This window comes from Podarcis tiliguerta, assembly GCF_965153285.1.
Source record: "Podarcis tiliguerta genome assembly, chromosome: Z".
NCBI classification, from domain to species: domain Eukaryota; kingdom Metazoa; phylum Chordata; class Lepidosauria; order Squamata; family Lacertidae; genus Podarcis; species Podarcis tiliguerta.
In genome coordinates this window covers 5,232,054-5,244,808 of record NC_139553.1, presented here as the reverse complement: position 1 = coordinate 5,244,808, position 12,755 = coordinate 5,232,054, and the positions used below count along the sequence as shown (strand labels likewise).

General features: G+C 41.0%; 1 long non-coding RNA gene across 2 annotated transcripts; it reads right to left on the bottom strand.

Moving 5' to 3' along the window:
- Window positions 1-1,974: 1,974 nt before the first annotated feature.
- On the bottom strand, window positions 1,975-5,740 carry LOC310669174. 2 transcript variants are annotated; one of them, XR_014507059.1, is made up of 3 exons: window positions 5,047-5,740; window positions 3,991-4,129; window positions 1,975-2,314 (listed from the first exon to the last, which is right to left on the bottom strand). It is a non-coding gene; the product is annotated as an uncharacterized lncRNA (long non-coding RNA). The 2 variants fall into 2 exon arrangements; XR_014507060.1 differs by lacking the exon at window positions 5,047-5,740 and adding an exon at window positions 4,290-4,791.
- Between the last annotated feature and the right edge of the window lie 7,015 nt (window positions 5,741-12,755).

The window sequence follows — 12,755 nt, the reverse complement described above, 5'->3', positions numbered from 1 at the left end:
AGATAGACTTGGAAGATCTTGCCCGGCCTTTGAGCCTGAGGTTTCCTGCCTCTGCCTTATATGAATTGGATGTAGGCTGAAATTTAATATCACTTTGCTCTGTACCATAGAGCTTATCTGAGAGCTCTGCTGGATTTATTTGGACAACTTATTTCTGTATCTTTATTCATAGTGGCCAGCCAGATGCCCCTGGGAAACCCGGGGAAGGGGCACTCAGGCTCACCAGAGAGCCAGTGTGGTGTTAAGAGCGGTAGACACGTAATCTGGTGAACCAGGTTCGCGTCTCCGCTCCTCCACATGCAGCTGCTGGGTGACCTTGGGCCAGTCACACTTCTCTGAAGTCTCTCAGCCTCTTTCACCTCACAGAGTGTTTGTTGTGGGGGAGGATGGGAAAGGAGAATGTTAGCTGCTTTGAGACTCCTTCGGGTAGTGATAAAGCAGGATATCAAATCCAAACTCTTCTTCTTCACCCACACTTCCACTCAACCTGTATTCTCACTGTATTGTGTACCAATTAATCCCAACCCAGTCCAAGGCTGAGATCTTTTCTTGTCATTCTGAGGCTATGCCTTGCAAAAATCCGATCTTACCTGCTGAATTGGATCCTATCAGATGTACAGAAAATTCAAAAAGAGATTTTTCTTAACCAAGCTTAAGTTCAGCGGGTAGAATGGGTTTTCATAAAGCACAGCAATGGAACAATGAGAAAAGCTCTCAGACCCAGGGGAATTAATCAGTACACAATACGACCAAACTACAGATCAAGTGAAAGTGTGGATGAGCCCTTAGTGCCCCTCCCCTGGGCTTCCCAGAGGCATCTGGCTGGCCAGCATTAATAGAGGTACAGAAATAAATTGTCCAAATAAATAAATGCAGTAGGGTTCTTATTTCTTCAGAGGATACTTTTTATATATCTTTTTATGTATTTAATCGAAAAGATGATCAGTAACATTGAAATAAAGCAGAAACAATACAATCGCATTAAAATTAAATGGACACACACAAAAACAAACAAAAAGAGGATACAATTCTGGGTTGTCGCATTCACAATCCCTGGGAGAAGCAATAATTATTATTGATACATGAAGATAAATGTTTTATGTTTTCCCCAACCTGACTTCCAAATGTGGTGAAATCTGTGCATAATGTCTAGCTTTATAGATGCTTACGCTTGACATTCATTCATTTCATTTCATTTTCATTCATCCCACAATAGCTAAGAAAAGCCAATAAGATAAACAAAGCAATTCAAAACATCTGGCCTCTCTGTCCTTTCTCAAGCTGATGGACTCGGATCATAAACCTTGGAGAAGGCTCCATTCTCCAGTCCCATTCATGCAGATGGAAAAGGGTTCTTTAGATCTTCCCTCCCTCCACCATAACTGATCTCCATTTGCTCCGCCCCTTTCAGTCTCCCCTTTTGCTTCAATGGGATTTTTGAACGCATCCTAATCAAGAAAACCTTGCTTTTAATGAAAGTGGGAGTGGGGGGGGGGGGAGGCTCTGGAAAGGGTCACCAGTGCTGCACATTTCACCAATCCAAACCCTTTTGATAGAATGGAATCTCTTTAGCTTCTTGGTTGATTTTTTAATGGTGACAGATGTACTAATCGCCTTTCAGTCATCTGTCATTTTCACTATCACCCACAGTTTACCTCTGGAATCAGTTTAGGGAAGAAGTGAGTCTTTTAATTAAAACAGTCTGTTGTGATGAATCTGTTATTACAAAGTCTTACCTATGTAAAACATTAATAATACAAATTTCATTTGTTTATGTCAGCGTTGAGCATTAATTTTTAATGGTGCAATGTATGAGTTATGAAAGGCATTAATGCAAAACAAATCACCAACTGAGCGAGGGAAGGAAAATCCATTTATTTCTTTTTTTTTTCTTTTTTAGGGCAGGCAGCAGGAATGAAATATTATTGCGATTCAATCTAGGAAAATTGCATTTATTTATTTATTTTAGAGGGATTGAATGCTTTCTTGAAGGAAAAAAAAATATTTTTTAAAACAATCCAGCGAAAGCTGTGGTTTTATCAACCTGCTTAATATCAGTGCTAAATTGCAATAAGGATTGTATTCCATTTCGACCAATCAGAGCGCTCGCTGTGACCTCCAAGGAAATGCTTTACATGATTACACTGTCATCAGCGTGGAACACTCAAGGGGGGGAGAGATCCAATATTCTTAGCAGATGTAAGAATGCAATATACTGGGCTCACAAGATAACCATGTCGGTTTCCTAGTGCTGCCTCAGAAGGACAGTTCAAGGGCAACTTGACCTGATCCACACAAAAGACTGGCCAGGTGGCTTTTGGGAGAGAAATGCAGAAAGAAGAAAAGTGTCTTGGGAGGTTGCAAACTCGATTTTGCTACAGGTATTTTAAAAAGAAGCTTGTATACAGAACGCCCCAAGTTCAATCCTTGGCACCTCCAAATAGTTTCATTCATTCATTCAATTTGAGATACCACTTACTTTTTCAAAGGTAAGTTGGGCAAACTCTCCTGCCTGAAATCCTGGAGAGCTCCTACTAATCTGTGTAGACAGAATCGAGCCAGACGGACCAATGCTCTGGCAATTTAAGGCAGGTTCCTATGCTCTGTAGCAATCGACTCGTGCTCATCCCTGCCCCCAGGTGTGCAATGCAGTATATTGAGGGTGGGAGGAGAGAGGCAGAAGAATAGGAGGCTTTGTTTCTTTGTTTGTTTGTTATTCAGCTCTTGTTTAATGTTGCTAGTCTATTTCTGGTCTTTCGTCCTCAATGAACATCTGACACATTGAGCAATGTCCATCCCAACCATGAAACGCCCGCTTCTCTGTCTCTCTCCTGCTTCATTCTGTCTCCCTCCTTACCGGCTTGAGGAACTGCTGACTTTAGCAATAAAGCTGAAAATTTAATATCATGCTACAAGGCTCGACAACAAACCATCACCAGGTTCTATCAATACAGCTGCTCTCAGATCTACCGGCAATGCAAGGCAGAGAGAAAACAAGATGAATTTTTTCTGATATGAATTCTACAATATTGGATTTTCTCCTGCTCGCACCCAGAGCCCTTTGTACACATTCCAGCTTTTCCTTCCACATGGTACAGCAGCTCCATTTGCTGAGTGACAGGGCAGATGCCACTGGTTGGTGCGTCTCTGAGAAAGATGCTAGGCTTCCACTCAGAGACATCTTTCTCTTTTTAGAGAGTGGACTGGCACCCTTCCCCATCAAAACAGACAGTATCCATCACCACACACTTTATAGTATACACAGCATACCCCCCAACATTCTCTGATGAAAATAGGGATGTCCCATTCCATAATGATAATTTTACTATTTATACTCCACACATCTTACTGGGTTGCCCCAGACACTCTGGGCAGCTTCTAATATATATAAAAACATAACAAAGAATTAAACATTAAAAAAAAAACCTTCCCCATACAGGATTGCCTGGGAGCTTGGGAGTTGTATAACTCCATACCCTCCAACATTTCTTTGATGAAAATAGGGACATCTGAAGGAAAAGTGGGACATTCCAGGATCAAATCAGAAACCGGGACAGCTTCTCTAAATCAGGGACTATCCTGGAAAATAGAGACACTTGGAGGGTCTGGTATACAGTAGTATGATCAGGCCTTTTGTGCCTTTAACTTGCACAGTTTCAACTACATGTGCTTGAAGGCCAGCTGGCTGAAATCCCGCAAGTTAAATACGGAGCTGGCACAATGAGAGTCCTTGCTCAGGAAGCAAGGCAGAAAGCTTAAAAGCTCTTTTTGCACTGGATTTTCCCAGCACAAAGGGCGCTTTTAAGCTCCCTGCATTGCTTTCCAAGCAAGGCTCTCTCTTCTTGCCAGGTCTGGGGTGCTCCCAAAAGGTCTTGTGGGAACTCAAACATCCCCAGATCTTACAAAAGCATCCTGGGGCTTCTGGAGAATAGCTGTTGCCATCAGAATGTTTACTCAGAATTTCCTGTTTAGCAGGCTAAACATACTCACCTCCCTTAACCATATCTCATAAGGCTTGGTTTTCAGACCCTTTATCATCATGGTCACCCTCTTCTGCACATGTTCCAGCTTGTCAATATCCTTCTTAAATTGTGGCCTCCAGAACTGGACATAGTATACCTGGTGTGGTCTGACCAAAGCAGAATGGGATGGAAATATTACTTTCCTTGATCAGGACACTATACTTCTGTTGATGTAGCCTAGAATACCATTAGCTTTTTCTTCTTCTTTTTTTTTTTTGCTTCTATATTTGTACAGCTGGCTATTCCTGCTTAAGTGTAGAACCTTACATTTGTCCCTGTTGAAATTCATTTTCTTTGTTTTGACACAGTTCTCAAATCAGTTTGGTCATCTTGAATCCCAATTCTGTCTTCAACAGCATTAGCAGCCCCTACCAGTCTGGTGTCATCTAAAAATTGAATGAGGCTCAGAAAAGAACCCTACAACACCCTACTTGTCACTTTCCTCCCAGATGATGAGGAACCATTACTGAATATTCTTTGGGTTTGGTCAATTGACCAGCTACAAATCCACCTAACAGTTACCTTGTCTAGTCCACATTTTACCAGCTTCTCTGCAAGAATATCACAGGGGACTTTGTCAAAAGTCTTGCTAAAATCAATATGCGCTATGTCCACAGCATCCCCTGGATCCACCATGCTTGTAACTCTATCAAAAAAAAATTTTATTTGTCTGGCATTACTTGCTTTTGAGAAACCCATGCTGAGTCTTCGTAATCAAAGCATCCTTTTCTAAGTGCCCACAGACCAACTAAATTATCTATTATAGGTCCTTTCCTGGTACTGATGTCAAGCTCAATGGTCTGTAGTTATCTGGGTCTTCTCCCCACTCCAACCCCCATCCTTCTGAAGATGTGGACAACATTTGCCCACTTTCAGTCTTCAGGGGCCTCACTTGTTCTCCAAGAGTTCTCGATTATAGACAGAGGCTCTGAGATTGAATCTGCAAGCTCTTTTAGTACCTTCAGGTGCAGTTCATCAGGCCCTGGAGATTGAATTCATTTAAAGTAGCTAGATGTTCCCTTACCAATTCTTTTACTTTATTGGGCTTCAACTCTTTCCTTGCATTGATTATTCTGTTATCACCATGTTAGGCACTGGTTTGTCAATTCAGACGTTCAGACAATTCATACCCCAAACCATAATTAGTGCAAATCATGGTTTCTGGTTCTGGATCACTGGCTGATCACACAAATCATGGTCTGTCAATTCAGATGTCAAGCCCAAACACTTAAGTATCCTTATCCATAATTGAATACGATTCTTGAATTCATGCATTCTCTGTTGGAAACAGTAAAAAGACCAATGAAGAGCTACGGTACTTAGAAATGTGCTGATTTTAAGTGGTGCCTGAAGAGCAAGGGACTTGTTCTACAGTGAAAATGTCAAGAGACTTTTCTTGCCAACAATAGATGTCTGAGCTTTCAGATTTGCTTCCTCAGACCATAGCAGAAGGGTGACAAGTGGATTTAGTGTGTTAAAGAAGCATGCCCTCCGTGCTGCTATGAGTTCTCTGTTTAATAAGAGCAGCCAAAATGGATTCAAAATTTTGGTGCCAAGAATTTCATTCAGGGAAAATTTGAGAAGGATTTGTTCCTAGAAATGTCCCAATTTTGGGGGACCAGTGCAGAATCATAGCCAAATAAGGCAAGGGACAATAACTCTTTTTCTAAAGGAAAGTCCTTTTAAAAGCACTTTGTGGTCTGGAGAAGGTAAGTAGTTAATGGTTGGTCTACACAGGGTAATGCACTGTTGAATTCCACCCTGTGGATTTTAACTAGGAAATTTGCACAAATCCCTGTCCCTCTTCCACACAATTTTGTAAAGGGGGAAGGAAACATTATACGAATATATACAAAAATACCCTATCCCATACATCCTTTTATAAATTTGATATTATTATCCTAATACTAATGTAAATATTAATAGCCTACTACATTCTGCATAAATTCATTCCAAATATTGTCGTATTTATCCAAGCAGAGTCTATATCTTTAAGCAGTCCATTCATAGGTTGCAGGTGTTATCATATCAATCCACTGATTAAAGGAGATGTCTTTATTCTTCCAGTTCATCAATATCAGCCTCTTGGCTACAATTAGAGCACGTAAAGACCATTTTTGTTGTACAGTTGGTAACTTCCATATAGTAAGTATTTAGCTCGGAAGAATATTCTCTGTTGAAAATATTAGGGTTTTCTTTCCTGAACAGTCATATTTATACAATCCAGCACTTTCTTCCTAAATTTAGTATAAACATATGTTTCAGGGATGCACCGGCTCTCTCAGGCCTTGGCCTCACCTGCCTCCCTTGGTGACAGACAAACGGACAGATGTGTGTGTATAAGCACACTGACAAATTGACAAACTGGAACGTGTCCAGAGGAGGGCAACCAAAATGGTCAAAGGCTTGGAAACGATGCCTTATGAGGAACGGCTAAGGGAGCTGGGCATGTTTAGCCTGGAGAAGAGGAGGTTAAGGGGTGATATGATAGCCATGTTCAAATATATAAAAGGATGTCACATAGAGGAGGGAGAAAGGTTGTTTTCTGCGGCTCCAGAGAAGCGGACACGGAGCAATGGATCCAAACTACAAGAAAGAAGATTCCACCTAAACATTAGGAAGAACTTCCTGACAGTAAGAGCTGTTCGACAGTGGAATTTGCTGCCAAGGAGTGTGGTGGAGTCTCCTTCTTTGGAGGTCTTTAAGCAGAGGCTTGACAGCCATATGTCAGTAGTGCTCTGATGGTGTTTCCTGCTTGGCAGGGGGTTGGACTCGATGGCCCTTGTGGTCTCTTCCAACTCTATGATTCTATGATTTTTGGCTGCCAGAAACAACAGCGCTGCAGCCACCACTTCCTTTTGTAACCGTGCTGCCATTCAGCCAGTTCCCTCACACGCAACGCCCCCCTCCAAACCTGGACATTTTACAAAATTTTAAAAATCCGCCCACAGTGATTTCATCCCTGAAAAAGAGGTCATGTCTGGGAAAATCCAGATGTATGGCAACCCAAGAGTGCGGTGTATTTTTCCATGTACATTTTTTAAAACATTACAGCATCATTCAGCTTTCCCAATTCTTGTCTGTGTCCTCTTTTAAGGCGTCCAGTATGAGGCTAGCTAGAATTGGCTGAGGGAGCTGAGCATGTTTAGTCTTGAGAAGAAGAGAATGAGAGGTGGCACGGTAGTCATCTTTAAACATCTGAAGGGATCTGACATAGAAGAGAGAGCAAGCTTGTCTTTTGCTACTTTTGCTGCTATGACCTGAACTAATGGATTCAAATGACAAGAAAGGAGATTCCAACTAAACATTGGGAAGAAATTTCTGATGGATTCCAACAGCGTCTGGAGGGTCACAAGATCCCCATCTCTCTTTTAAACATTATATGCTTCTTTTAAAAGAAAAGATTCCATTTTCATCCCCTGTAACATTTAGATCAATTAATTCATTCACACATCACTTTAAAACAGCCCGGTGGAACAAGAAATCATCTCTCAAGAATTTGCCAGACATCAATGCTTTTATTTTACTGGTAGTTTGGCTGACATTTTATTATGTCAGTTCGTTCTTTCCTCTTTTGTTTGCATTGCTATTAGCCAATTCCTTGTCTATTCATTTAGTTTATATTGCTATTAGCACCATTACATTGACACCAGTGAAATACAGACTTGGATAAATTTTAAAGAGAAATACACAATAAAACCCAGGTGGTTTTACTATAACTCCATATTTATCTAACCATCATTGATAGGAAATGATTTCAGCTATGGGCTGGATCAGATTCTTGACAACCAGTGATTTTGCACATGTGAGGGCCCAACCTGCATCCCACAATTGAGATTTGCTGCTTTCAAATTTTGACAAAGCTCTGAGTTGCAAGAGGGGTTTTTTCTCCCGATTGCTAATGGTATCAAAAGTGCCGCATCATTAAAATGGTGGAGAATATGGAATCAGGTGGTCCTTAACATTTTTTCCTGTGTTCTGGTTCCCAGGCTCAATTCCAGGCTTCTGGTTCGTGACTGACTGCTGTCTAATACCACAGCCTCAGCAAGCCTCAGCTGTCTAATACCACAGCCTCAGTGAGATAGTATACCTGTGTCTGCAATATATTGCTTTAGACAATAGGTGGGAGCTTGTATACCCCCCCCCCAAAAAAAATTCCTTCATACTCCAACATAGAAAACTAGATGTCAGTAAGGATTCTAACCTAGCATTCACCCAGATATACTAGGATTTTGAGAAAGTGAAGTGGGCGCCAATCACAAAACATCTGCCATGGGGCATAAAATAGCTGTCACATCCAAGACATCAGAAGAAGAGACAGAACCACAAAATGGCAGGAGCAACAAATTATCCCTTCAGACCCAGGTTTAGCATTGCTAACACTCTTTCCAGAAATCCTGCAAAATGTGTTGTTGTTGTTGTTTAGTCATTTAGTCGTGTCCGACTCTTCATGACCCCATGAACCAGAGCATGCCAGGCACTCCTGTCTTCCACTGCCTCCCACAGCTTGGTCAAACTCATGCTGGTAGCTTCGAGAACACTGTCCAACCATCTTGTCCTCTGTCATTATATAGAGACCTAATTACCCACCTAGTAACAGCAGCTAAGTTGGAATACACCCAGCATTAGACATACTATTCCCACTGCACCTTAAAAGGCTGGTGAAAAAGGGTATGGCAGTTAGCAGTTGTAGGAAAAGTTACAGAGTGTAACAGACAGCTAGGGATTAAATCTAAAACATCATTCTCAGTTACTTGGTCTCTGTTGCTGAATTTGTTTTGTGATAAAAGGGAGTACTCCTCCCTCAGAGCTTCACCACCCATTATGGACAGGTATTATACCTAAACAGCTTTGGTCCTTAGCTTAAATTCTATATATTATCTTTGTTGGCTTTCTGTATTGCTGTCTGTATATTTCTTAATTATTGTATAGGTTTTCTCCCCCCCCCTGTGCATTTAAAGGAGGACTGGAACTTAATTCTTAGTTGTGCTTATGAGTCTTGTTTATTGATCTGTAATTTTAAAAAACTCTAAGTTAAAAAAGAAAATAAGAAAATAAGGGAGGAGACACCAGCATCAGGCACCACCATGCTTGTTCCCTGAGAAGCTCTTTGCACCTCTGCTCCTTCCAGAACAGAAGTGGGCAAGCATCTGTTCCTAGCATCCAATTAAATGTGAGCATCTTTTAGGGGGCATGTTCATTGTAGATGCTAAGCCAGTGCAAAACAGGTGACTGAGCAGAAAGAGCAAAGAGTCTCTCATGAACTGTGGATATTTGGGAGGATATTTACTGAAACCTTTCCTGGCTTCCATAGGAGAAGCTTATAGGTACTCTGACTCCTGTGGGTGCCACACGGACAACCTCTGTGCCAGTGTCTAGTTTCTAGACATGATCCGTCACATGAATCTCATCTGTCATGGTATATCCCTCACAAAAGTCTACTGCCACAGTTATGTAGAATCAAAGGCCTATAGCAAAATGCTGAATACTTCCTCCATGTCAATCCCCTGTCAGTTATCCTTTTTCATACTGTAATTTAGGCCCTTTCTGGCAGCTTTGCATCCATCCCCATCAATATAAATTATACTGCTAGGCTGTCTCCTGAGAGATGTAGTATCAAAATATTTTATTAAAGTCAAGATTAATTACATGGCTTGGCCCATTATTCTTTTTGTTTCCTCCTGTCAAAATACATCACATCATGCTGATGTGGTCAGAATCACAGAAGCACCATCCGAAGCTGAACACTGGGAGATTTGGGACAGATGAAAGAAAAGATTTCATCACACCACATATAGCTAAACTATGGCATTCGCTCCCTTGAGAAGTAGTTATGGCCACCAACTTGGAAGGCTTTAAGAGAGGATTTTAAAAATCATGGAGGATCAGGGTATCAGTGACTACTAGTCACCACAGCAATGTTCTCCCTACACTGTTGGGGGCAGCGTTGCTAAGAATCAGAAATGGAAACACTGCCGTTATGCTCATGCCCTGTTTGTGGGCTTCCCAAAGGCATCTGGCTGGCTATCATGGGACCAGAATGCTGGACTAGTTGGTTCATTGGCCTGATCCAGATAGGCTCCTTTTACATCTTCATATTCTTAAAAGAAATCTTAAGTACCTTATCAAGCCAACATTGCCATGCTGGGTGTTTTCTGAAAATAAACAGTGGTGTTTCTATTACTGATAAATGGCCTTGATCAGTATAGTCTAAAAATATTTACGACCCACCATTATGAGTCAAACTCCCTCAAAGTGGCTTACACAAGCATAAATTTTATATATTTCTCAACAATAATAAAATAGAATACAAAAACCAATAAACCAAGAACATTAATAAAACTAGCAATAATCAATACACATTCAGTGTACTAATAAAACTTACCGTATGAGTTTGTCAACCCCTTTGCCTTGACATTGGAATTCAGATATGAGGCATATGGCAGGGGTTATTAATTGCAAGGCTTTGCAACAAGCAATGAGTGCTTTCAAGTAACACTAAGTGCATGCAGCCTTGCTGAAGAGGACTATAGGGAATGAATCCCATCACCTTCTTATTGTGCCAGACTACCCTGGTTCCTTGTACTGGAGCCATTAAGTCATCAATTCCCCTTGAGCCAGCCACCAATAGGTTAGGAAACTATCTCTTTGCCAAGCAGGTGCCTCAGGGTTCTCACCAGGTTCTTCTGAATTCCTCGTCCCTGCTCACACTTCCTGCCAATGGCACAAGCCTGTCAATCAGTGAAATCATATTGCCCACAGGCCCTCTTGTTTCAACAGTGTGTGTGGTGTGTGTGTGTGTGTGTGTGTGTGTTTTCTAATATACCCCCGATAATAGCCAAATTATAACAATAACAATTAATTCCCAAATTATACAATTATCAAAATGCCAATTAACTTCCAATTAATACATTTTAGTTAAAGTGGCTCCCCATATGGTGGACTGGATGCATTTCCGATCTTATATCACTGCATTCCATAATCTTAATTAATGTCAACTACATTTCAGTTATAATAATAATCCCTTAGTCAACAGCTGCATAATTAATGATTTCCAATATATAAATGTTACAATATATAAATTTATAAAGCTTCAAGTGAGGAACTATTATCTTTATTCTGCCCTGCAGCTGAAAACTGTTAAGTCCTTGGAGATTCCTTCTGTCCATATATGGTGTTGTCTCTTTTGCTTCCTAGCTGTTGTTTTCTCCCATCGTGGCTTGGGGCACAACTGAATCTCAAAGTTTCTCAAGGTCTTATCTTTCCGTCCCTTGCTTCAATGTCTTGGAACAGGCTAGAAAACATTCTGTCTCACTAGTAAAACATGTTGCAGGTTTTCTCCATTTTCCCCTCAGCCTAGGAAAAGGTGGGTAGTTTTCAAACACTCAGAAGATTTAATACTCCTTTACAACTCCCATAATCCTTGCAGTGTTCTTATCACAGCCCCAAATTCTTTTCCTTCCAGTGAGAGATTTATGGCCCAATTAAACTTTATCTTAAATTACATTCTGTCAGTAGCACACACAAATCTCAATCTCTTTTTCCTTGTCTGTTGTTTTTAAACAGAGGTGAGGGGAATTACTCTGTCTTTCCAACACAGTCATACTAAAGCTTCCCCTCTCCCTCCTTTCTTAATTTCAGATCACACAGAGTTTTCATTTTTGCTTGTTAATATCAATATTGCTCCAACGTCCCTTCCTCACTTGCAAAAATCTTTTTATTATATTCTGGAGAGAGTTGCCAAATCATAAATATATGAAAGCTTAGAATAAACAAACCATGAGCTTCTGTCTCCCCAACTGACTCTCACGCTGAAAAAAATATTATCTCAATTCTAACCTTTGATCCATGTAGCTGATATATTCAGTAGTATGTTGTTGCAGCCCTTTTCCATCATGCACCAGTACTTTAAAGCCAATTAAAGATCCAATTAAACAGAGAACCTGTGCTTCTTAATGGCAGCGCAGGAGGTGCCAGGTGAAGTGCTTTTGTACTCAGTGCCTCCCTGCCTCCCACATTCCATGCCAGAGTGAGAGCCAGGTACCAAGACGAACTGCGAATGAAGCCCATTCCCCTCTGTCATCCTTGTTTTTCGTTTGTCGGTGATCCCCCGCTTTTGTGGGGGCTGCCTCCATTAAGGTAGGTAGGACCGGAAGCCTCTTGATTCAACAGTTTTAAGCAAGCAGAAAAGAAAACAGCCACCAAGCCATAGCTGTCAATCTTCCTTTTTTTTGCGGGAAATTCCCTTATTCCAGCGCCGTTTCCCGCTGCTTCTGCTGCTATCCTGGATTGTTAGATATTCTGTAGACTGTCCCTGGGACAGGTGAGGCTGCTGATCCCTTATTTTCAAATCTGAAAGTTGACAGCTATGCACCAAGCCAATCATGCTTTCAACAACAAACAAACAAAAATCCTTCTTCTCCCCAATTAAGTGACCAACTAATCTAACATAGGTTGGAATGAGAACAAATAATTATACAAACCAAAAAAAAAAGGTTAAAGATAAAGCTGGTACTTTAAATTGGGTTTCAAAACGCACTAACAACCACTGCAGCTGCTACAATAATTGTGTCAATTCCCCATCAGAACTTTGGTGGCCATATTTTGAACCAGCCACATTTTTTAACTTTGAAGGCAGCCCCACATAGATTGCATTACAGCAGTCATGCAAAATTTTAAGGTGGATGTGAAGGCTCCTGTTGAACTGAAATGCTTCAGGAATACAGAAAGAAA